Source organism: Ursus americanus, chromosome 16, assembly GCF_024610735.1.
Source record: "Ursus americanus isolate L20-20 chromosome 16, mUrsAme1.1.p, whole genome shotgun sequence".
NCBI lineage: Eukaryota > Metazoa > Chordata > Mammalia > Carnivora > Ursidae > Ursus > Ursus americanus.
Window position 1 is genome coordinate 18,141,978 of NC_142142.1, and position 27,122 is coordinate 18,169,099.

Below are 27,122 nucleotides of genomic sequence, written 5' to 3' on the forward strand. Positions count from 1 at the left end.
AGTATCTGAACTGGGATATTCTATAAGTTCCTCTTTCTGCAGATATTTAGAATACTTTCACATCATAATCAGTCAACCAAACAGTATGCAAAAAAGTATATGGCACCGTTTGGGGGGAACCAGCAGAGTCTAAGAGAACAAGGACTCTCCTGTGTCTTCTGGAACCTTTCCATCTCCAAGGCCTAGACAGTGCCTGGCACACCAGAGACATTCAAAAAGTACTGATAAAATAATAAACTTTAGGGCGCCTGGGTGGCTCAGTTTGTTAGGCAACTGCCTTCGGCTCTGGTCATGATCCCAGAGTCCTGGGATGGAGTCCCGAGTTGGGCTCCCTGCTTATTGGGGGGTCTGATTCTCTGCCACTACCCTGGTTTGCACTCTCTCTCTTGCTTGCTCACTCTCTCAAATAAACAAATCAAATCTTAAAATAATAATACACTTTATATGAATACTTATCAAACTGAAATAATGTACCTTGAGTCTACAAGAGCCCACAATTGTGACCTGCACATTGTAGTAGCTCAGTAAATGTTAGTTGAATTAACAACAAATGGACCTATATATGTCCATAAATTTAGTTCCTATTTAAGAAGTTAATACAGAAGCTTGATCACTCCAAATATATTCATTTATTTTTATTGAACAGTCCTTGTGGTTGACTCTGAGTAACCCCGCAAAAAGTCAATGCCAATTCCCAAGGGGTTAACTGTGGCAGAGATAAAACACAGGAGGTAATAAACAATCAAGTCAGGGAGCAGCATGCTGCTGTAACTGATTTAGGGGTTATTTTACATTTATTTGTATTGTGTTTAAGGCGATAGATGCAAATACATGTATTTAAAGTTCCATACAAACTGTCTAGAAAAGCCCAGAGTCTTCCACAACAACCCATTCTTCTTTAACTGCTGATACTCCTCTAGGAATTGAACCTGTTTCCACTTCAGATTCTTTTCTAGATGGTCTCTGAACTACTATGCAGTATCAGTATACCTCTAATTTTTTGTCAACTCTGTTATCTATTGACTTCTTTGTATCAAAGATGAGGATGTAAGACACTTATACTTCTCTTCTACTCCCATTTCCCCTTCAGATGTTATGTATGTAATTACTTTAATCCTTCTCTTATCTCTGTAACTGTAAATAATTCCTTAAAATCCTATTTCTTACTTCATCACTTTTCAATGGCCTTTCTCAACCCTATGCTTTGTAAGATGTCAATATTAGCCATTCTTCTTCCTTCAATACCTTGTATCCTATAGGTTAAACTTGTACTTCTACCTTTTCAAGACTGTTGGATATTTTTATTTTCTCATGCAACCATAACAATGACTTCTATATTTTGTTATGGGTTATCTCTAAAAGTTGAAAATCAATAATGGCTCTTATACTGCAATGATTCTGTAAATAATTGTTCAGTGCCAAGCCAGGTAATATGTTAGCACTATGTGTATGTGTGTGTGTGCATGTGTATATATATGTATATATATATATTTTTTTCTGATACAGATCCAATGTCATGAGTCTTTTTTTTTTTTAAGATTTTATTTATTTATTTGACAGAGAAAGCCAGCAAGAGAGGGAACACAAGCAGGGGGAGTAGGAGAGGAAGAAGCACGCTCCTAGCAGAGGAGCCTGATGTGGGGCTCGATCCCAGAATGCTGGGATCACGCACTGAGCTGAAGGCAGACGCTTAATGACTGTGCCACCCAGGCACCCCAAATGTCATGAGTCTTGGATCACTCATGAGAAAATGTTCCTCACATTAAGATCAAATAGGTTTTTTTCCCCTCACAAACCATGCATTTATAAAAATACATCAGAATTTGTTTTATATTTGAACTGTCCTGTATAGTTTGCTTAGTAGGTGGCCTATAAAATACAGTCTTCTTCCAGACCCCCACTCCTAACTGCCTTTGCCTTTTTCTTACACTATTTGCATTTATATACTTTCAGTTACTTACAGACTTGTGATTACATAATATATTCTATCAAATCACTGTTTCTGTAAGCTTCTTCCAGAAGCTTCTGAACTTTTTCTTTTTCTTTATCTAAACTGCTCCCCAGGCCACTTGTACATGTGCCATTTTGAGACTTCCCACCACTATCTCTTTCTTGCTCTTGACTTGACACCACTATTTCCTCCATCTGTGACTTTCTCTTTCTGGCTTTACCCCCTCAGCGAGTACAATCTCATGACATTTCCACTGCAAGAGTGTATGTGATACAAACTTTCCAAGAGCTCATACTATTAGAAATATATTGAATCTGTTCTCATACTTGATTGGCACTTTGGCTAGTTAGAGAATTTTCGGGTAAGAAAAATTCCCCCCAGAATTGTGAAAGCATTGCTCCAACGTCTTCCACATAGTGGAGCTCATCAGTATTAGGTGGATTAACAAATACCCACAAAATTCCTTTCTCTGTTGGACGTTAATTTGTCCTTCTGACATTTGATCGACCCACGGTGGTTACATGCCTCTGAAAATCTAGACGTTAAGAATGAACATTAGCGTAATCAATTTGAGTGGCACAGGGCATGGAGAGGCTGCCATAACTATGTCTAAGCTCAGGGGACCCTAGACCACTAGGCAGATTTGACTGGTTACCACTTCACATCTGCAAGTAAAAAGAGGGCTGGGGAATTGCAAATGGACCTTTCTCAAGTGAATTTAAATTGATCTTAACACCAAGAATACCAATCACTTTGCCCAAATTGATGAGCTTTTTAAAATTAATGAGTTTCTTCAGTCTGTTCCCCCTAATATAAGTATAGACAAAGTCCAGATGGAGCTTTCATATGAGTGGGGAAGGGAAGGAAGATGGAGGACTGGAAACCCACATGCTTTTTAAACTGCAGTTACATTGAAGGAAAATATACTACATAGAATATAAAGCAACCAAATTATCTACAATAAAAACGTAATATTTTACAAAACATTGTATATTAATTTTAGTGTGATCAATAGGAAAAATATAACTACGGGGAAATGGTTATATTCAGGGCCATCACCAATATATATAATTTATTTTTAAAAACTTGGCACTACATTATGTTCCAATAAAAATAAAAACTAAGATATTTAACAAGTGTAATTTAAGAAAAACAGTGAATTACTTTGTGAGCTCCAACTATACACCAGACAGTGTATTTGAGATGTACACATACTGTCTTCAATGGAACCTCATAACAAGTTTGTGGACTGTAAAATGATCTTTATTTTACAAATACAGATACTAAGGCTTAACTCAGGAAGTCTAAGTGATATGCCTAAAGTCACATAGGTAGTATGTAAGAATTAGGACCCCAATGTTCCTGTTGTAAGTTCCATGCTTTCTGCACTTACCACACTGCTTTTAACTTTATGTCATCCCGTATCAACACTACAATATATTCGTATAAATGAAACCTTAAATTTCTAGCTCTTCTCTCCCCTAAGGAAGCCAAATCATTTTGAATACATGATCAAAATTATTCTCATCACATATGGATCAGTTCAAACACTATGATCTCCAATTCAACTTGAGAATTGCTAGTCTTGCCTAGATAAAAAAGTAATAATAATACAATATTTTTTAAAAAATACAATATGTATTGGAATTTTACTATATGACAGGTGCTGTTCTAATCACATGCATGTACTGACTCATCTAATCCTCCCAACTACCTCATGAAGCAAGTATTACAGCTGGCTCCTTTTTGTAATTACAACTGTAATTTCTTTGGATTTTTTTATATGAAGCTGATTATATTTCACAGTGCATCTATGTTATTATTCAAATAACTGAACTTATAGGAGTATGATTAAATGGAACAAATATATCCATATAATAATCTCATCATGATTAAGTGGAACCAAGTTGCCTAAGCCGCAATGACCTCTGAGGACTGAAAAATACCAAACCAGACTCAGAACATTCAAGTTAGCTGAGCTATAGAGAAGTCTGGCTATGAGCAACATTCTGCAAGCAATCACTAGTCAAGGTAAGAACTTAGCATGATTATATAGCAAATATATAGTTTTAGTTTGCCCTCTCTAAGATCATAACATTAGGTCTGTTGTTGATATTTTTGTCTTTTGACTTTAGGTACTCAGTATATGAATTAAATAATTAAATAATGGAATAAATAATTGGAATGGCATAAATAATGGAATAAATAATTAAATAAATGGAATGAATAAATCTAATCTGTTAGTCTCAATGTAACATCATAAATACTAGCTCTACTATAGAGTTTTAACTTTTTAATTGTTTAAAGAATATAACCACAATATAAAAAGTTTGGGGGAACAGTGTGAAAGAAAAAAAAATGATGTTATTAATTATCACCACTATGACATGTCTGGAATTTCCTTCAAGTTAAAACTTATTATAATAATTCCACTCTTGGTTCTGGATTATTAATCTCTTTCTCACTATTTTTTATTCGCATTTTCCCCTCTCACTTTTTTTTTCTACCTCACACACCTTCTTTGAGTCTAGAAAGTTTTCTCCTGTTTTTTTTTTTTTTTAACTTGAGAATTCAACCGAGGTTGAAAACATATACAGATTTAATACAGGGCATTTCCTTCCATTTGACTTAGACTTTCACTTCTTTAAACTCTCACTTTAAATTCTGTTAAAACTATAGGGTAATTAATTTCTCCAGAAAAGGAAAGTAAATATGAAAATCAGTAAGTGACTAGGTGTTGGCTAATTGAATTTAAATTAAAAAAAGAAAAGAAAATCAGTAAGTAAGCTTTTGAGAGTACAGTGTTTACTTTCTCAAACTCTAACCTTTGCTAGGTTTTTTTCTTGTTTTGTTTTTTTTAACAATGAGTCGTTTTTCTATGTTAACTATGAACCTAATGAACACCTTTTTTCAACAAACCTCCATTACCTTGCAAAGCATTTAGCATAAAAATAAAGCAGGGAAGTTTTCAAATACATGAATTATGTTTTTAATTTAGCACCACCATTAATGTGCACCAAAAGAAAAATTGCCAACAGTACAATAAAAATCTCATGGAAAGCTTCTTTATCTCAATAATACTTTAGTGATAACTTTCTTCCATCCACCAAGAATTGAAAAGCTTTGTTCTTAGTCTAACATTTCATTGTCAACGTAAAATTGCATGTATTCTTGAAAGAGTACATTTTCTATATCCATTCAATATAGAAACATCTAAATATTGAAAAGTTTCCATCAGATGGGAAATACAAGTTATTATTTGCACATTGCTACGCAAATCCAACTGAATCTAAACTGGTATGATGCTATGACTTTCTATTTATTTTTAGGTTATATGAACATTTCAAGCTGCGCACAAAACCCCCTTCTTGAGATACTTCTCGTTTACACCAAAAAGTGTAAAAATTCAACAAAGGAACTGGTTATACAGAAAAAAAGGAAATACTCCAGCCTCCCCATAAGAAAATAAATAGGCAGCTAAGATCAACATTTTGCTTTGTTGACTAGCCCCTAGATCATCTTTGACCAAGAACTGTGTCTAAGACATGGCAGGTCCTCTGCTAGGTGTGGCATGGCATGCAAAAGAGAAATAAAAGACCCTATCCCTGTCCCAAGAAAGTCCCCAAAGGCCATGGAGATCATATGTCAGAATGACATTGGTATGTCAGATTATGATTTCCTATCTACAATATTCTTCCACCTTGCCTACATTTCAAGTACCTTTTCATCGTTTAACTCTACTCATAAGATGAAAAGCTAAGTATTACCCAAAACCAACTCAAGCTACAGCTGCAGTACTTCAGAGTTTGTTCTTCTACACCCTGATGGAGCCTCACCACCACGAGAAAGGCTGGCAGACTGTGTGATGGCAGCCTTGCCAGCGTTCCCATTACAGAGCTTTCTGAAGCCAGTTCCAAGGTAATCATCATCAGTGTCGAAGGGCTCTCTTCTTCTCTTCTAGCAAAGCTATCTCATTTGTTTCTTGGAGTCAATGCCACCCCTTCAGCAACTCCTTACTGCTGATATTATAGCCAGGACAAAAAAAATTTTTTTTTCTACTCTCATTTTTTCTCAAATTCACCTGAAATAGTTTGGACTTCTTGTGTTATGTTACTTTACCATTTGGCCCTTTCAACTAAGAAACACTAAAAAGCAGATTTGTGATTTTCACACCTCTTACCACTTAGATGTCTTCATTGATCCCATCTGAGAGATTTAGAACCCAGCTACCTAACTCCCAGCTCTCAAACGGAAATAACTGTGAGTCAGAAGAATTAGTTTCCTCTCACGTCCTACTTCTTGCCTGTCAGTTCACTCATGTTCCACTTTTTTATTCTGCATGGTCAACACAGCATCATAAGAAAAATCATGCACGGGGGACATACAATGAAAAACAGCTTTGATGACAAACATGTATTTAATTTATCCTACAGAGATACAGAGTCCCAATAGTAACAGGAGGAGGGAAGTACCATAAATATAGTTTGGATGGGCATGTCATTAATTCCTAAAAGAGGCTATAGATCCTATTAGGTGAATGAAACGAAATCTTTAAAAACTATCAATTCCAAAGCACTCATCCAAACAGGAACACATCTCTTCCATTTCTAGTAATTTGCCAAGCTGCCTAGAGGGGGAAAACTGAAAGTGTGGTCTAATAACAGGATACCTCCCACTGTTCCTTGGTTTGCTCTGTGAGTGAGTGTGTGTGTGTGTGTGTGTGTGTGTGTGTGTGTGTGTGTGTGTGTGTTGGTAGTGTAGGGAGGGTAGGGAGGGTGAGAGGGAAGGCTGTTTCCCTAGGAGATGGGTAACTGTAAAGAGGATAGCTACTCCTTTTTTAATTTATATCTACCTAATTTATTTAAAGTTAAAATGTATACATTATAGATTATAATTATTTCAATACTTTGTGTTTCCAGAATAGTCATGGTTTAAAGAACCCACCCTTGGCTACTAGAAAAAGCAGAAAAGGAAAGAAAACCTCACAACAGAGAAGTGCGTGATTTGAGATCAGGAAGAAAGGAAAGAAGGAAGGAGAAAAAGGTAATTGAAAATTAGCCACTGGATGACAGGGTCGGGAGTAGAAATATGCAGAAGCAACTTGCTTTGTTATTACAGAAGTCACTAGTAATAGTCCGGATAAATAAAGCCATTCTTGCTTCTGCTTAAACGTGGATCCCTTTTTATGCTAACTACATAACGTGTCCTAGATGCCACTTTTAGAATCTCAGGGATTCCACTTTTCTCCCTGAAATATTTAGTTCAGAGACAGTTTGTTTGCCTCTACTAAAGGATGTGCTTTAATTTCCATGGCTTTCACATAGACTACATTGTTGCTTATAAAAGCCATTGTGAAAGAATGCGTCAGCTCCCTACTTGCATTTTATTTTCTGCAAAGTATTAAAGAGCACTGTGGGCATCTCTACAGCTAATATTGCTGGGAGGAGTCATTTTGTAAGAACCTACTAACACACTGAGCTTTCCTCAGTAAAGCCCAGTACAAATTGCATTGCATGGTACGTTATTTGTTTGTGTCACTTAAAATTTGTAATCTGATTAAGTGTTAAATGGGATTTCAGGACTTGGGCACAATTTTGTAAAGCATAAACAAATGTGTAATTAGTAGTGAGAAAGAGAGACAGTCAGACAGACAGACAGACTGACTTTTGTCTGACACCTATTCTTCCATTGAACCTCCACAAAAAAACCAGTCCCAAATCAGTAACAAAATACTGGATTTAGATTTTCTGTACAGGTGATAGAAATAAACTATATTACATAATATGTATTGTTTTACATCCACCATGTCCTTAATTTTTCTGGTCCTTAATAATGAATTTTGTTTATACTGGAACAAAATTTAAAGAAAGTTAGAGTTGATTTATATTCATATCCCTTGCTGTTTAAGCATGACGATATCTTGTTTTCATTTTTTGTCTCTCAAAGTTTCCAAGACAACTGGATTTATGCTCCAGAATAATTTCACACATTTTCTTCATTTAAGTCAGTTAAATCAATGTGAAAAATAACCAACATTTTAAAATACTTCTCTTTTTTGAATAAACATCTAGCCTTCATCAACAGAAATAAAATTCTCCTTCATAATTCCCATGTTACAGAAATACAGCTAGCTCTTGAAAGAACATCACATTCACCCCAAAAAACATTGTTAAACATGGATTATGTACAGGCTCACTTTGAATGCATGGGATAAAAACATGCAAATAATCATGTCTTGGCATGTTATAGCTAAAAATGCTAAAAACAGCTTTCCAACTTGATTATGAGTTAGCAATGTCATTTACGTATAGATGCTCCATATGAATATTCAGTGTGATACATTGTTTTTAATATTGTCTTAAGTGGTACAATCATCCTTGGATGCCATATGCACTATTGCATAATCCATCCCAGTTACAAAGGAATGCTTCCCTAGATGTTTAACGAATTATAGGAGCTGCTTCTCCGTAGCCTCACCACCCAAGTCTCTGATTAAGCAACGCTCTAAGAAAGATTAACCTTAAAACCAAGCTGTTAGAGAGAAAGTCAGGGAATCCTATGGTAATGTAATTTAGTGAGTCATGAATTCTCCCTAATAGAGTCCACTAACCAGAAATTATTTTTTGAATGTCAGTTCTGCACAAGGCACTGTCTAGTTGCAGCTATAAAATATAAGAGCTACCACCATTTATTGAGTACCTACTCCGTGCTGGACACTGTACTGGTAACTATCTTTTAAATGTTAGTGTGGGCAGGCTTAAATGCCAGGCTAGAAAATCTAGAACTGAGCCTGTAGGCAGTCGGCAAACTTTAAAAAAATTTAAGGGGGGTCAGGGAAAAAATCCATTAGTTCTGAGAACAGAGAGAAAGATTAATTTGATAGCACTGCACATGGACAGTTGAGAGAGCTAAAGATCAGCAGCAAGGGGACCTTCAGAGGGTAAACAGCAGGGGTACACATGAAGGCAGTGCTGATGGAATGCAAGGCCAGGGTTGGAAATGAGAAGCATGAGGATAAATTAGAGGGTCTGTTGAAAACCTAGAGATTGTGAGAAGGGGAAGCTAAAGCTGAAGCTGAAATTCTACTTTGGGGAACTTACTTCATAAATATATTCACACTCATGTGAAGGGATAGGTTTGCATGAGTCAGGAAGCAATAGGTGATGCTGTAGTAACCACAAAATCTCAGGCACTTACACGATGACACCTTTTGCCCCTAGTCATGGTACAGTCAGGTGCTAGCAGGGCAGGTCTCCTTCATCTTGTAACTACACCATCTGGAATGCATGATGTCTGAGGAGTCTTTACAGGAGAAGAGGACATAGGAGGGTTGCACAGAAGAGTTTTAAGGTTCAGGCCTGAAAATGGCTTATATTAATTCTACCCTTGTTGTCTATAACCCAGACATACATCCCCATCCCCATCCCATACACAAGGCTGGAATTGAGGAACGCATTAATGAGCATTAATGTCACTAAGTTTGCTTGTAAGAGCAAATGATTAGAAATGACCCAAATACTCATCAGTTGAGAACTAGTTAATAAATCAGGTTATATCTATATAGTGGAAAGCTCTAAAATACAAGCACCAATATGGGAAGATCTTGAAGATACATCATTAAGTAAAAAACTCAAGCGCAGACAAGTATGTATATTATGTTACCTTGTTTTGTGGAAAGGAACAAATCTGAAATATTTGAATTACAAAGAAACTCTAAAAGGATATCCAAGAAACCACTGACAATAGTATCCATTTCAGAGTAAGGGGTTGAATCGGCCTAGTTTTCACTTTAACCAAAAACAAGGCAGCCTAGTTTTATTTTTATCCAAAACCCAACTCAGACAAATGGTTTGGTATTTTCTATTTTCCATGCTATTTTAACAAGGAATATCAAGTAACACATCTCTTATGATAACCTAATATTTAATGAATTCAAGCATAATTGCAAGGTAACAAACTCCAGGACAAACCAAGGGTGGAATGCCCGCAGAGATATGAATTTGAATACTTTCTGAACATTTAATAGTGACACTACAGCTGATTTGTATTCTGAGACTTCTTAATGGAGGGCAAACACAACTAGATGCTGATTATTTTTCCTTGAATTGTTTCTTCCTAAAAGCCCAATATAAATTTAGCTTGGGATTTCCTGTTAATGCTTTAAAAAAAGTCAAAGCAGCTGTTTGCTGTTTATGATTTATGTGCTAGAATTTGGCTCACCATGGGTACTAGATTTTGCTTTCTAAGGGGGACAGAGAGAATCTTAAGTGCCACCTAAGGAGGTTTTTCATTTCATGAGAATCCCAGTGCGTTCTGGAAATGAAGGAAACAAACCTATCTCGCCAGTTATCCTGTTTGAATCTATTTCCCCACCTCCAAAATAGAGATTGGGTATCTATCTAACAGGGTCTTTGTGAAGAACGAATGATGAGATAATATATCTGTTAGAGACGCATACACTGGTAAATACTGAATGTCACCTCCCCCCAAGGAAGCTTTCTTTGATGTCTTGAATGAGACCAGGACCCCCCATTAATCTGGTCCATTGTACTATGTGCCTCTTCTTCCAATACTTAGATGTTTGTTTTTTTCTCTCCCCTACCCGTGTGCAGTGCCTTGCAAACTACAGCACTCCGCCCATCCGCTGCAGAGCCAGGCATGTAGCTCAGGAATTCATTACTGAACTAAATGAGTGACTAGAAGCATTCTTGAGCCTCCCTCTGATTCATTTTCCCCACGGTTAGCACTAACATTCTAAGAGAAGAGCATTGATGAGATGAGTTAGCCAGTGGTCATGGAGGAGTGGCTATTATTTGTCTTAATTTAGGTTGGCCATGGCATGTTTTACTGCTATGTGTACGCTGTTAAAAAGGATGTGATTTGTACTGAGCTCAAATCCATTTTCACCTACTCTTGCAATAATAAAGCACTTGCAAACAAGTATCAAATACTTACAATGTGCCAGACATTGTTTTAGGCATTTACATTTAACCCTCTCAACAAGCCTATGGAATTGATTCTGTTATGCCCACATTTTACAGATGAGGAAACTGGGAAACAGGTAAAATGCCAGCATACCTGGCCCAAGCTAATACAGCTGCTGTTGGCACAGCTAGGACGTTGATTTGGGCAGTGTGGGTCCAGAGGCCACATTCTACTATACTTCCTTATAATGAAAAGCTATCTTTAACATGGCACAAATGCACTTGAAAATATGCAAAGTAATTGCCTATTAGGTTCACTTGAAAGTGGATATTTTTAAATGGTAGTGTTGGTGACATAGAAAGATTTTGGTAATGATGCAATCCTAGTGGCACTACAAGGTGACAAAAAGATTTTGGTAAACAACTTAAAAATATGTGGGATGTAATGTGTGCTGTGTAAGGAAATGGCCTAGAAATCAGACAGAGTTGGCTTTGCACCATTCTCATTAAGGATGCTAAAAATATTAATATCGCTGATCCATTGATTTCCATTCTGGAAGTCTGCTCTAAAGAAGTACAAAACGTAAGAAAACGCTGTATAAAACACCATTTATGTATGTGTCTATCTTTTAACAATTCTTATGGGAAGATACATATATATAAACATATGTGGAAAAATATAGAAAACATATATGTACAGTTTAAAGAAAATTACACAGGGCCACTCCTCAAATACTCCCCTCTCTGACTGCTAATGGCTGCTACCCTGACTTCTATAATAATTATGTCCTTGTTTTCCTTTACAGATTTAATCACCCTGCATACTTTGACAATATAGTATTGCTTTACTATTTTGAACTATATAGAAACAGAATCACACAAAATATATTGTTTGGTGACTCATGTATTTCTCTTACCATTATAGATGCCACTATCTGGGTTTGTGTGGTATTAGTTTATGAACATGTAAAGAGTGACATATTTGGCTTTCTAGCTGCCTTCTTCTGTTTGCTTTAGACTTGTCCCACTTGTTTTGCATGTCTTTTATTCTCTTTTTATCCTTCTTTTGGCTTGATTTTTTTAAATCATGTGATTTATTATTTCCATTTTTTGTGGTTACCTTTGAAATTACACATAGACACTTATCAAAGTCTAAACTTAGCCAACACTTTTACTCTCCTACAAATATATTATTAATATATACAGATTATTAATATATTATTATTTAATATATTTTGACTATCTTATTTAGTCCTATAACCATTATTATTGTTTTATAAAATGTATATTTATTTAGGTTAATTCACATATATGGCACTTTGTTCTTCTTTTGGCAGCTTCTATTTTCCATCTTGGATCACTTTCCTTCTGCCTAGGAGGGATGTTTTAGAAAGTTCTTTTAGTGAGGGTCTGCTGGCGACAAACTCTCCCAGGTTTTGTTTTTCCAAAGTGTCTTTATTTAGCCCTCATATTTTAAAGAAAAAAATTCTAGAATGAGAGTTATTTTCTCAACATATGTTGAGAAATACACTGCCCGTCCTCCTCAGCTAGTATTGATATATCCCTTTGTGTCTGGTGTTCTGTATCTTCACCATGTCGCACCCGGCTGTGGACTTCGGAAATTCTGTGTGGGATTTGTGAATCTCCTTGAATCTACGTATTCACACATTTTATTAAGTCCGGAAACTTCTTGGCCATTTCTCCCTTCAAATATTGCCCTTGCCACATTCTGCACACTCTCTCCTTACCTACAACTCCTCTTCGACACAACCCTTCTGACCTGTCCTCAACATGTCTTAGCTTTCTGTATTTCCCGTCTCTTTGTTTCTGCACTCTGGCTAATGTCTTCTGAGTGATCTAGTTCTCTCACGGTCTCTTCAGCTTTGATTAATCTGCCCTTACATTTCTCAACCTCATCTTTAACTTTCATTTTATTTATTTTATTGATGTTCCATTTCAGTTCTTTTTTTTTTTCCTTTCAAATTTGCTGGGACAGTTTTTTTTTTATAGTATCCTGTAATTTTTACTCAAGCTCATCTTTAATTAATTTAAACAATAAGGATGGCTATTTTATAATTCATATCGTACAATTCCAATCTGCATTCTTTATTGGTCAGTTTCAAAGTTTCATTGCACGTGGTTCAACAAATGACTCCCGGCAGAAGTGGCTTTAGTGCAACACCAGCGCCCCCATTCCTGCCTTCACCTGGGTACGTTTCTGCCTGATAACTCTATTATCCTGCTAGCTGTCTGGCACTTTTAAGAAGTTTTGTTTGTGCATTTTTTTTTTAAAATGCTATATACAACATTTTTAGTTGTGGTCAGAGGGAGAGATTGTCCAAAAAAACTAATCCAGCATAGTACCAGAAACAAAAATCTTTGTTTTGAATTGTTTAATCGTTCAACTGCCCAAGGGCAGTGCGTTAGACGAGATAATCTTTTGTATGTCCTTCTCCTATAATGTTTATGGAATCATGATGAGGCATCAAACAATAAGAGGGCTAATATAAGACAGACTCTTCTAATATGAGTATTTGGACCTAGAAATGAAGAGACCAGGGTTGTTTTTTTTCTTTTGGTCATTGGCATTCAACCATATGATGTTAGCCATATACTTAATTTACATATTGATTTAATTTTCCCACTTATAAACACAAATGAAAATATGTTTTACTTACAGCTCCATTATCCCCCCATAAATAAAATTATCTCAGCTAAGTGAAGAGTTCCCAGGAAGAGCTCTGAAGATACTCTCTAAATTCAAAGTACTAGATTTACATGAGCTAAATATCTTTATAATTGTTTTTTTCTGCAAAAATGAGAAACATTACCAATGAAAGTCCTTAACCATATCTTATCAGAGGAAGTTCTCATAAAAGACACTTTAGAACAAATAAATAAATGGTGGTATTGGACCCTTTTCTTTCTTTCTTCTTCTTTCGTTCCTTCGTTCCTTCCTTCCTTCCATCCTTCCTTCCTTCCTACTTCCCTCCCTCCCACCCTTCTTTCTTTCTTCTTTCTTTCTTTCTTTTTTTCTAAACACAAGGAAAGAAACATTCTGTACCAGATGACACAATTGCTTTTCTGCATGGGCACAGACTGAGAACCCTTTTATTTAATTGTGATAAATTCACTTGAGCCCTAGACTTACTATTTTACTTGTTTTGCAAATGTCTGTCATTTATGTGCATACATCAAGGAGAAAGCAGACGTCACAGAAATTAGGTAGACAAAAACCTCAGTACGCCATTCTGCCTAAGAGGTACAAGTGGGCCTCCTCCCCGTACAGAGGAGGAGAGAGAGTTGGCAAAAACAACCTCTCTGTTGAGTCATCCTCATGCCACTGGGAAGACAGGCAGTCACATTCCAGTGGACTGGGCAGCTATCAACTCCCACCCCCACACAATGAAAAATCTGTAAGGTTCTGCTGACTACCATAACCAAGGATGTTTCTCTCCTCACCCAATTCCTTTATTTTGTGACTTGCATAACACCTTTTTTGGTGGAAATGGCTTGTAGTCTGAATGAAAGAAAATGTCCTAAATGTAAGGAACTAGATGAGGTCTAATTGTAGATGTCACCTGCATGACTATCTTTCACACTGTTTACTAATTATCCAAATAGTTATGCTATCAGTCACTGACTACTTCCTTTTTTACATACATTATCTCATTCTATCATCACTGTATCCTCATTTTTAGGTACTATAGTTCCCAATGAATGAATAAGAAAATTCAAGAATAAGGACAAAGACCTCAAAGAAGGCAAAGGGCTAGCAAAGGCAAAGGAAAATTTGAACTAAGGTTGATACAACTCCAAAGTCCTTGCTTTTAGCTGTCCTTGCTTGGATATTGTACCTCTTTTCATTAAAGCTTCTGGAGGCAGATCTTTTTGAAACAGGAAACAGGAATGGGAATTATACTGATTACTTATAAAATAATCACTTCATTATCAATGACAAAGTTCTGTCTGAGACACTGCTTTGTGTTCACCAAATTGTTTCCTTATTTTTTTTTTCCTGGACCACAAGATAATGACTTTTCTCAGCCTTGCTTGCAGTTTAGATTGGCACCATCAACAGTGTTCTCCCCAAAAGAATGTGGACAGAAAAGATGTAGGACAAGCCCAGGCCTTGTCATGAAGCTTCCTAAATAATTCTTCAAGCCCTCTTTTTCTATTACTTCACAATCTTGTAGGTCAAATGCTGAAAGTGGCAGTGACAAAGGTGGCCCAGAGCCCGATCCCCGATGGCAGTGGTCACTGATACAAGAGCTATATAGGCCTTTATTGCATGAAGTGACTGTTTCCTGTTATGGTAGTTAGCCTACGCCACCGTGTAGACTACCTTTGGACCATGGGAAAGTATATTCAATAAAGCCGCTAATGTCCTGCTGATATTTTCCCTTTCTTTTCTACTTTTAAGGACTCAGGCTTATTACCGGATTTTACAAGTTGTAATAACCACTAGTCTAGTTTAGAAAAAAAATGCTTTTGTCAGTCTGTGGAAATTAACAATGGTTCTGTTTTCATCTGGGACAAATGAACCATAATTTACTTTAATGCAAAAATCAATTATACATGAACTCTTTCTTCACAATGCTGTATTTTTATAACAGTGAATTCCATCTAGGGAAAAGTAGACTATGGGAATCCAAGTGTTACTGCCACTTAAAATGGCTCAGATCTGAAAGATATCCTTCTACTGCTCCTACAGGTCTTTTAACCAGATGATACACAGAGCTTTGGTGACATAAGAATTGAAGGGGCTCTAACTGTGCTGGGGTCATTGTAGTGGATTCACCATATCACCTGTAGAGGGAGTGTTGGCCAAGTATTATGTGTGAAAGCTCTTGAAAAGGCAATGTGTGGATGGAATCAGAAGTATGGAGACCAAGGAAGAAAGCACAGGACAAAAGGGTCAAGGAACAGGAGAAAGAGGAAACAGAGACTACAGAGTGGCACCATAAAGAAACAAGAGTGGAGCTCATGCTAGTGACCTAAGGTACTTTGGAAATATGCCATAGGAAGATGAATGATGGCCAGCCAGCCAGGAAACACTGCTGTTCTCTATCTACTTCTACCCCTTAAACTGAGCATCCAACAGGAATGAGGATTTTAAGGCCCCTATATAGATTTGCAGTATATACATTTGCAGTATATACATTTGCAATATACATTTCTTTGCTGATTAAAACCTCTTTTTATACCTTCATTTTAAGGTTGTGTTAAGAAGTCCAGTGCAGCTGATATTCCCAGATATTTTAGGTGAGAGTGAAGATAAATCAAACAAAATAACCCACAAACATTATTCACACTCCAGTGAGGAACAGAGTTGGTAGTGGGTTTGCACAATCCTTACTGTGCAAAATAAAAGGCCATACGAGCTCTGATATAGCAGTAATAGCAATATTCTGGGTCAGCCCAATTTATGAAGCACAATATGTGTTCCATACCCAGAATTACTGCTGACTCAAAACACACTCAGTAAAAAAGCAGCTTAAAAAGCTGATTTTTATTTTCTATTTAGACTCCTACAGTGAATTCATTTTCAGAACTCTATGATACTTTCTCAGTTACAGCTTTACATTTTCACTTTTTAATACGTACATTATAAAGAATAAACTAAGGCTGGTATGCAAAAAAAAAGGAAGAAAAGGAAGGAATCACCAACGAATTCATTAACTAGGATCTTAATTATGTCTATGATGAGAAATACACATCTCTTAGCTTAAATCAGACTCTGAGCCTTCTTTAGACAGGTCATTACATGAAAATAGGAACTGAAAATGTTTGGAATTGCCTTTCCTTCTTTCTCCCCTTCAGTGTCCTGCTGGTGCGCCTCCTTTTGTACTCAAGCCTCACCCTCCTGAGAAGCCTTCCCTGGCCTCCCCAGGGGGATTCTTTTAAATCTTAGACCACTTTATAGGTACTTCCATCTCAGACCTTCTCCAATTGTACTACAAGCCTGTTGTCCTCCTTCACTAGATGGTGGGCTCCTTGAGGATAGGAAACATGATCCCATATTTGTCCTTTTTAACACTCAATAAAACTTTATTCAGTAAACAAAAGAAAGTAGAGAATGACAATACTTTTTTTATGGTTTTGCAAATGTCCAAATTTCTTTACCTTTGCCTGAACTTTGGCTTCTTCACTGACAAACCTGAACTCTCTGCTTAACAGGTCTGCCCCACTACTCTGGCTGTATGCTTGAGAAGTTATTCACTTCTCACATTTGTTTGTCACTGTGTTGCCCCTTAGAAATGCTGTGCTCCTCTGCCTCCCCAAGCACCCCTTCTGATTTCTCCAAATATGATCAATCCTCTATAGCTCACTCAATACACGCTTGGAAATCCTGCTTTAGACATGAAAACAAATGGCATCCTCTCAATACCCAAGAGGCTTATAAATGCTTTGGGGAAAACAGAAGATTTACATTTAACAATATAAGGCCCAAATTATAATAGCAATATTGTAATCAATAATCTTGGGTTTACTTAGGGCTTTCAAATTTCAAAAGCCATTCACTTATGTCATTTCATTCATTTAATACTATCCTTCAGTAAGGTATTACATCACATCTACCTGAAGTAGGGCTAGTTCATAAAGGAAACAAAATTTATTAGATAAATACGTTGTTTCTATTTTACAAAAGAAAAAGCTGAGGCCCATAGGGATGAACTAGACCACACAGCTTATTGGAGAAGTAGAGGCAGGCTGGAAGTGAGGGCAACACACTGAAGCTTAGTTCTCTTGACTTGGCTGTTGTCTTGTTTGTTTCAGGACCTCGTTGTTAAGTCCGTCTTTCTGACATATCTTCTCATGCCTCTGTGTCCATTCTCACAGGGAAGCCCTCCTTCCCAAGTCCTTGATCAATAATTAGAAACTTAGAAACTTGAATATCACCACTATGTTATCACCTAAAGGGCATACCAGAATTTGAAACTAAGCATCTTCCCCTCACCCTTTCCTATTAAAACACCCTGCACTCTCTTAGCACATAGTCAAAAAATAGATCGGGCAACAGATTTTAGAAATTATTTTTTGGGGGGGTATTTAAGATTTTTTTTTCTAATATTTTGGTTATAACATTTATGTATATATCTTTTGCTAAGGAACAAATATTAGTCTGAGCATCAAGAGTACAGAATTTCAAATTATCTCATCCTCCTCCTCCTTCCCCTCCGCCTCCTCTGGGCTAACACAGCTAACATCCATTGAACACTTACCGTGTGCCAAGCACACACAGTTCTGTGTCTTTCTCTATTTAAACCTCACAACAGCCCTACCAGGTCGGTATTTCTGTTCCATTTGATGGTTGGGAAAACCGAACCCTGGTGAGATTAAGTAATTTTCCCAAGGTCAGATAGCAAGAAAGTTATCTAGTAGGTAAAATTCTGATCATTCTGTCCTTTGAGCAGCAATAAAGGGCTATATAGACCAACTTTGAGCATATAAAATGCAAAGCACATTAAAGAAGCCTGCAAAGTCTTTTAGGGAAGAGCCTTACTGTTCCTCCTGTTGTGTGCTTTCAAAATACCCTGTACTGCTTTCTTCATGGAATTTATCACAACTTATAATTATGTTTTTATTTTTCTAATCATTTGTTTAATGTCCTTTTCACTGCTATGTTGTTCCTTCAATGAGGACAGGAACTGTTTCTATTTTCCTTACTTCGCTCCCCCAGTGCTTAGTAGAGTGCATGACATGTGAGGCACCCTCTAGCCCTGCGTAGATCAGTCTCCTCCGGCCTCAACATCTCAGCAACTTCATTAAGGATTTCTTTGGTGCTCTTCATTAACATTTTAGTATTCAGTGCAAATACCTATGGAACTCATTTCCAGCAGAAGAAAAAAGTATAGCGGACCCAGACCTTGTCTTATGCATTAATCTTTATGCTTACCAATAGGATCATTTTGAGTAGTGACCCCAAATAACTCAACTACTATGAACTCTAGCTATAGATACACTTTTGAAGAGAACGAAGCCATCTTCATAGAAGCTGTCTTTCATCTGCATGCCTGGTTCGTCTGAAGCAGATAAACTTTGATGGAATGTAGACACTAATATAAATTTTAATAGCATAAATTATATTTTTCTGAGGAGTAGCCTGTACACTTTGAAAATTATGTTTTCAATGTCAAAAATAAAACCTGGCTATGTTTTTTCCTAGTATATTAGCATTTTCAGATAAGTCATTCTTCTCTGTGGTCCAATACTCAAAAACTCGATTCTTGGAAAATTATTTCCACCCAAAATTTTTTTTTGCAAAAAATGAGGAAGGGGAAAAGAAAGAAAAGCTTTATGTAGGCAGAAGGACGAACAAATAAGATGGTTAGCCTGGTTAGTAGGCTAGTATTGTAAGAGGAGTAAAATGTATCTATACTGTCCCTATTAATCCTCCACTACAGTAGAAAATCTCTGGGCAGCTGTTGTTAAAGAACAAGTCAAGGTCATTGCATGATTAAAAGTCAGAGCCAGGATCAGACTCCAGGGCTCGGGTTCTTCCCTCTTTATCAGTGGATCTCAAACTTCCAGGAGGGACTTTTAAATCACAAACTGCTTGGTGCCACCTGCACAGTTTCTGATTCAGTGTTGGTCTAGGGTGAGTACCAATCATTTTCATTTTTAACAAGTTCCTACTATTGCTGATGCTGCAAGTCCAGGAACCATACTTTAAAACACATCACTCTATACAACACAGATGTAGCACACTGACTGTGGTGAGACACATCCCATGACCCATTATTCTGGAACTGTGATGAAGAACTCACAAATTTCTGATGAAGATTTTTTTATCGATCAACCTTGATTACACCTCCTATGACAATATCCCCTGTTGGCTAGTGATATATGTTAGAGGGTCACAGATCGGGTTCAATGATAGTTTGGATTTTTCCAGCTCTCAGGTCTGATGATATGATATTATTTGGGCATCTCTCTCACACACATCAATTTGCTTGATCCTCACAACTAACTCCATGACTTAGGCAGGACAGGTACTGGTACCTTCATTTTATAGATGGGAAATCTAACACTGAGAGATACTGAGTGAAAACACAGATTATATCACTAACACATAACATAGATAAGCTCAAATTTCCTTTCTTATTCTGAGTCTAGGTTTTTTTCCACTGGTGGCAATGCCTTCCCATTTGAATCATTTCATGATTAGTCTTTCGCTTAAAAAAAAAAGTTGGCAACACAAAATTAAGTCATAGAACTCATTATATATCCTGTGTATCTTAGCATAAGCTTTATATAACAGAAAAGAAGAAATTCCTTCCCACATCTTCCCCCTCTGCCAGAGAATGCAATGCTCTAAAATAATGTTCTCAGTCTGGGTTTTTTAAACATCCAATATTTCACCATTCTCAAATTCATTTTCCAGAAGATATCCTCTATTGGTAGGAACAGATGGTTCAGCTGATTGCTAATAGGACATGGAGATAATTGTTAGTAGGTTAACATTTAAAATTCAGTCCATTTGGGAGTCACCCAAAAATTGCTACATTAGTAACAGAGCTATTAGTGGCTTGTGGGCAAGACATCATGTGGTTATCAATCTGCATTCCAGGGCACCAAATTTATAACCTATCTCAAAGGTTTGTACTGAAGAACAAGTAAAATGAGGTACTGACACAGCTATGAAGTATTTAGACCTCTTCCATGTTCCCTGGCAACCAGTCAGTTGCTAGTCCTTTTCATTTCATCTCCATAATGTCTTTTGCACTCTTTTCATTCCCAGGGCCAACATCCACATGTAATAGATTGTTCTAGACTCCCCAGCGTTCTCATTTCCTCCAGCCTCTCTCCTTTCCAATTCCTTTACACCTTGCTATGTGATTAATCTCCCTGAAAACAGATATGAGAATGTGATTGTGGACTTAGAATCTTTCAATGACTCCTGTTTGCTTGTTTGTTTTTCCTGTTGGTTGAAATAATAAAATTCAAATAACACAATACCCAAATCTTTCCACCCTTACTTCTACTTTTCACTCATGTAATTCCAGTGTCTGTCCAGAATTATTGGCTTGCTGTTCCCCATACATCACCTACGCTTTCACATCCCCTTGACCTTCCACATGATGGCCTTCTGTTGAAAATGCCCTTGGTAAGTTATAGCTCCCATGCCTGCATTCCTGAGTCTATTCCTTTTTCAAAGCCCAGGTCCAAAGCTATCTCCTCCATGAATACTTCTTTAACATTCTCAGAAGGATATAATCTTCTACTCTCCTAAATTTGTATGGTTACAGTTCTACATCTCTCTTATAATCCTTATTTTTTTCTACTCTCCCTACTTTTGCCTCACTCCAATCCAATCTCCAAATTTCAAATTCTGTCATTACTTTCCTGTGTTTATAATCTTTATTTGATTTCCCACTGCTCTGGGGAAGAAGAGTGAAATCCCCCATGTATGGCTTTCTTTTTATATATACTGCTCTGGGGTCTCACATCCACTCTGCTGAGGTCACCCACACTGGCCTTCTCTCACTCTACTAATGAGACGTTCCCATACCTGTCTCTGGGCCTCCGTACCTGCTGTTCTCATTACCTAGACTTCTTCTCCTCCACTGCACCTCCTCCTACCTGCTTATTTATTTTATTTAGCATTCAGAGTTCAACTCAAATATCACCTCTTTAAAGACGCTTCCCTTATTACCTAGGCAAAGTTAGCACAACCACACTTTTCCCCTGTAGCACATGCCACAAATATTGCCTGCTTCCCCACCCAGCATGGAATTTCGCTGAGGGCAGGGACTTGTGTTTGTCTTATTTACTATTGGATCCACATCGCCCAAAGCAGTGCCTGGATACGTAGTAGCTATTGGGTCAGTATTTGTTAAATTATTGAAATATAAATAAGTAGAATGCAAATTAGATATGTTTTTACTGAATGATTGGAAGTTTTATTTTGCCTTATTTCTTATCTCTCTTACCAGGCTGTAAACTCCTTGATTTAGTTTTGTACTCCCAACAGATCAATCATCCACAGCTGGCAGGTACTAAGGAAATATGAGTCAAGAAAGAAAATAAATGAATGATGAAAAGAATGGACAAATGAACGGGTTGGTGAAAAAGAAAGTGGTAATCTGACTTTTCACATAATTTTCAAATTCTCATAACTTTTAGAATCTTCTAACACTTCTAGATATGAAAAATAACCAAATATTGTCATTCACAGTTTACATTCCAACGGCTTGGTGTTTACTAAGTGTTAATATTTATTGAGGGATAAAGAGGAAAGGAAGGAAACAGAAACACTGTTATTATGGAAAAGATGTAGTATTGATATCTGATGCCCAAGTTCAGAAGATCCTTTATTCTTGTAACAATGTGGGTGTGGGTTTGGGGTGGGGTGTCGGGTGTGGGTCGAGGGGCTTACAAATAGGAACAAAGGACATTATAGATGAAAATAGTCCTTGGAAAAAAGAAACAATTGTTTCAGTATGTTTCCATTATAGAAAGAAATCAGTGATTTCTGTTTTATGTTGGTAAGCTTCACTTCCATGACATCAGGACTGACCTGTGGCTGCTCTGTCTTTTCAATATCCAGACCTTGGCACCAACACCCCGATTTCTTTTCCTGCCTGTCAATCAGCCCCCCCCCCCCAGCAGATGAGGCCCCACACACTCACAAATTCTTTCCTTCTTATCTCTGCTGGCATGCTCTGTGGGTGACCTTGGGCAAATCACTTCTGTCTCTGCAAAATGAAGGGGTCCTTTAATACTGAATATTCCATGATTGTAAGTCTTTCCCTGCTCTATGTTTTGGTCGATGGCTGCTAGTGCCTTGATTTTATTCATTCAGAATTTACCGATTACTGTGTGTCAGGGAGTGTTCTAAGTGTTAGGGATATAAGGGTAAAACAGTGACCACAAATGACAAAAATCTTTGCCCTCAAAAAGCTACATTCTAGTGGGAGGAGATAACAATAAACATGATAAATAAAATATGGGATATGATGGGCAGGAGAACTGAGGAGGGAAAAAAAAAAGCCATGGAGGGAGACTAGGAGTGTGTGAGGGTGGCCCTGAACAAGGAGCTGGAGAAGGTCTCTGGAGCAGAGTGCCGCTCAAGGCAAGATTCAGGCTATTTCCTAGTTATCTGCCCCTGACTCCTAAAAATGGCTTCTGCCTTAGTTCTGTTGTGGATCTGTGCATCTCCTGCTTCTTCCCGTAAATCTGTTTCTGCTCCTCTTCATTAGTGCCACAGCCTTGGTTCCAATCCTGTCATCTCTTGCCAGGACCCAATGACTTCCTTCTTGGTTCACTGTTACTACCTTCTCCGGACTCCATTTTCCCCTCTTTTCTGCCAGAAAGTGTCATCTTCCTTAAAATCGACTCTAGGGTCAGTTACTTTCTGAAAATTCCCAATTGCTTCCCTCAATGATCTCTGGCAACTCCCTCCACTGCCCCAGCTGTCACCACGCTTAACCCTGTATTCCCTGAGCATGTCCATTCCTTGTTTAACTCCATGCCTGCACAAAAACACTGTTCCCTCTGCCCAGGCCGCCCTTGCCACACCTCTCCACCTGGCGGACCGCCACCTGCCCTTCCAGGCTCTGCTCCCGGGGTGCCTCTTCTGGGACACACCAGCTTCTTAATCCTCAGCACTGTCTGTACCTTGCACGTAACTCTCTGCAGTATTTATCACACTGCATTGTGATTTTACATTTTCTTGGTTCCGGCTTTCCTTACAGAGAAAATTCCATATCCCTTCATATTTGGAATTCAGTAAATTCTCAGTGAAACTCATGAGACCTGAGGGTCGGGAGGGAAAGGAGACTGTCAGTCATAGAAGACGGGCAGCTGAAAGATAGGAGAAATCACTGCTTCGTAAAAACTGTGGATTAGAAGCAACCTTATGGTATCTCAAATTCAAAAACATGAATCCTCGGCATTAACCTTCTTTCTATTAGTCTAGCTCTGACCTTTTGTCCCCATTCCTCTAACTCCACTTTTGCAACTCAGCCCCCACCTGGTGGCCCAGTTCTGAGAATTCGCCTTCTGTCTTGTTCCTCTTTGCCCAAATCTCTCTTTTGGAGACCTGCCTAATATGTCAGGCTCTCCAAAGCTGGAACTCTGTATTGCTCTTGTTTATCCCCCTCCCCTTTCTCCTTTTTTAATCTCTGCCCTGCCCATGAACCCAGGCAGGTGGCCAGGACCCTGCTAATCCCTGACAGACTTCCATGATTCTGACTCCTGAGCAGTACGAGTTCCTGCGTTTCTTCCTTGCTTTTCCTGCCCGCTGCAGCCACCAGCCCCCGCCCCCCCTCCCCCATACCATCTGACTATTTAGATGACCACCTGCTCTCCAAGGCCATACCCCTCAGAACCTGTGCTTTGCCTATTCAACTGGCCTGCCTCCTAAAACCTCTGGACCTCGGTCTGTTTTTCTTTTTGTTTTTTTCCTTCTACTTCTAGATCCTGCCCATCACCCTGACCCCAGGTTTGCCTTGCTTCTTTCTGTCTGCTCTGATAAGACTGTGCATGCTTTAATGGAGAAAGACAGTCTTCAGGATATCACTAGGTTTGCCCACCCACTTGAACATAGCTAACAGTATTTGGATACTGGGAGCTTCAGCTGAAGCTCTAGGCTAACATTCTCATTTTACAAATGAGCCCGCTGAAGCCCAAAGGGGAACTGATTTTCCCAAGGCCTCACTGATAGGCTGCAGAAGAGTCACAGCTACAGCCCCGGTCTCCTGTGTCCCAGGCAAGAAGCAGCCTTTTCATTGTACTCTGTCATCCTTGCAAACCTGCTTTTCACAAGTCAGAGTTCTGTAAAACAAGAACCACAGAATCACTCGCAGGCAACTTGACACAATGAGAGTCCTAACCTGCTGCTAGCACCTTTTCAAGGAAAACAGATCCTATTAGATTAAATGCATCTCCTCCAAGGCATAGAAGAATGTAAAGAACCAGGAGAAGACCACAGCTTTAATTATCGCAAATAGAGTAATATTTTTGGATTTCTCTTCTGGGTGTCAGTAAGCTTGGAAAAGATGATCTAGGAATCCAGAGCAATTAACCATTTGAGAGAAGAAAAGAAATCAGAAAGTGGTTAATAGCAAATCATCCAATGAGGCATAAATGACACTCCACAGGAGATATTCCTGAGACCAATGCCTTCAGAAACAATTCAGTCTGTGGCCTAGAAGACATCATGGTACCTATGCTGAATAGATCTTTCTAGCGAAGTGACAATTGGCACATATTTAAGTTAACTGACCAGCACTTACTGGGGATTCAGGGGTGAATTAAACAAGATCTTTATGCTGATGGATTTAAAATCGTTTGGGGGAGATGGATATGAGCACAAATAATCATCATTCAAGGCACAAAGTGCAGTATGAACAAGAATGCAATGAAACTGCTGCAAGAGACTTCTCCCTACCAAAGTGGACTAGCAAGAGTGTCACGGAAGCAAAGGTGTCTGGGGGGTCAGAGGGAGCCCTGAACCAACGGGCCCCCCTGGAACCATGAGCGTTGCCCTGAATGCAAGCTCTGTCTCACCTTCTGTATCCAAGCAGTTATCAAATTTGCCACTTTCAATGCCTAAAATATCTTGCAAACCAGCTTTTTCCTGCACTGCTCCTTTAGTTCAGGGCTTTGTCATTTCTCAGTAGATGCCTCAAATATGGCCCTGGCTGATCTTAAGTCTCCAGTCTCACCTCCCTTCAATTCATCCTTCACACTGCTGACAGAATGATCTTGCTGCTGATCTGATCACATCACTCTGGAGTTTAAAATCCTCCGATGACTCACCATTTGTAAGGCCTTCCCTGATCTGGCCCCTGTTTTCTGCTCAAGTCTCAACTCCTATTCTTTCCTTGCACATTATGTTCCAGCAATATTGAATTCTCTGAACTTCCTCTAAAAAAGCCTTTCTCTTTTATACCTCCCTGATTCTTCCCCAGGTGCTCCTCTATCATGCTCTGCAAACCAGGGCATCAACCAGACTACTTTAACAAGAAGAGCCATCCCACCAACAGGAGGACTCCTATCCCCTGCGGGAAATAGAAGGGCCCTCTATGCCAGGGGCTTTCTCTCCTCCACAGAATTTTCCTGGCAGTATCACTCCACCCTAATCAATATCAAGTGTAGGACTCAACCCTTTTTGTGGATCCTTGTTCAAACCATTTTTATCAAGTAAGAGTGGAATTGTTGGAGGGAAATCATGGGGGTCAGTTACAGGGAGTGAATGAGATGATAAAAGAGGAAAATAACATTCCGTAAGTACATACAATGTGTTTCATGCATTACAAATCCTATTTTCTATGTGTACCGCTTTTAACCTTTACAACAAATTAGCAATCTTTTTTTCCATTTTAAGGATAAGGAAAATAAGGCATATACAAACTGATTATTTCTCCAATGCCACTTGGTGAGGAAGGAGTAAGGATCACTTTGTAAGAATCCTAATCCAAGTCTCTTTTCTTTCTACCCCCTTATCAGTGCCTGCATTGTAACCATGTCTCTGAATCATTCAAAATAAACATGTTGAATTCAGTTGCAGTGGAATCCTATTTTTTTCCTGATTCTCTGAAAATGGATCATTTGCATACTGTAGATATACTATACTTCCTTACCCTCACCAGACAGTCCAGATGCAAAGACAGTGAGCAGACCACACAAGTAGCTTCTAGTTTCTGTTTTCTTGACATTAGAATTGTGATTTTATCCAACTCAGTGACTCCAGAGGCTTTTTAATGTAATGCCATCTTTTTATGAAAAGAAAACTGGGACCAGAAAAATCCTACAGTACATGAGAGGCAGAGGCTAGACCAGAATCTCCCGGCCAAGAAGAACTCATCATTTCTTGAGGCCTGAGGGCTGAGCATTCTCTCACGTTTCTGTGAATCCTCACCACAAACCTGTAGAGTCGGTATTGTTTTCTCTATTTCACGGATGGAGAAAGCAAGGTTCAGATAGGTTGAGTCATTCAACCTGAGCCACACAGCTAGTGAGGGGGTGAGAGATTGGGAATTCAAACCCAGGGCTCTCACTGTGGAGCTTCTGGCTTTAAACCCCACTCCCCAGGAATGTTTCATGTTCCATTTCCAAATGTCCACAAACCAAAAGAACCAAAAGGAGGGGGTTTTACCAGAGGTGAGAGCCTTGTGATGGAAAAGTCACCAATTTCAACTGATCCTCTGGCAGCTCACTCTGAACGAGACAATAAACACTAATCAACAACCCCACTTATGTGAACGATCATTTCTTTTAAACACTTCGACTTATTT

At 38.3% G+C, this 27,122-nt stretch overlaps 1 protein-coding gene and 1 long non-coding RNA gene across 3 annotated transcripts in view; one reads left to right on the forward strand and one right to left on the reverse strand.

The window, feature by feature from the left end:
• Positions 1–27,122, reverse strand: part of DLG2 (discs large MAGUK scaffold protein 2) — an 857,148-nt gene that overhangs the window by 802,607 nt on the left and 27,419 nt on the right. The window lies entirely within an intron of this gene.
• Positions 3,910–26,347, forward strand: LOC148108771 (uncharacterized). Its single transcript, XR_015726948.1, has 4 exons — positions 3,910–3,982; positions 5,281–5,869; positions 6,871–6,994; positions 21,816–26,347. It is a non-coding gene; the product is annotated as an uncharacterized LOC148108771 (long non-coding RNA).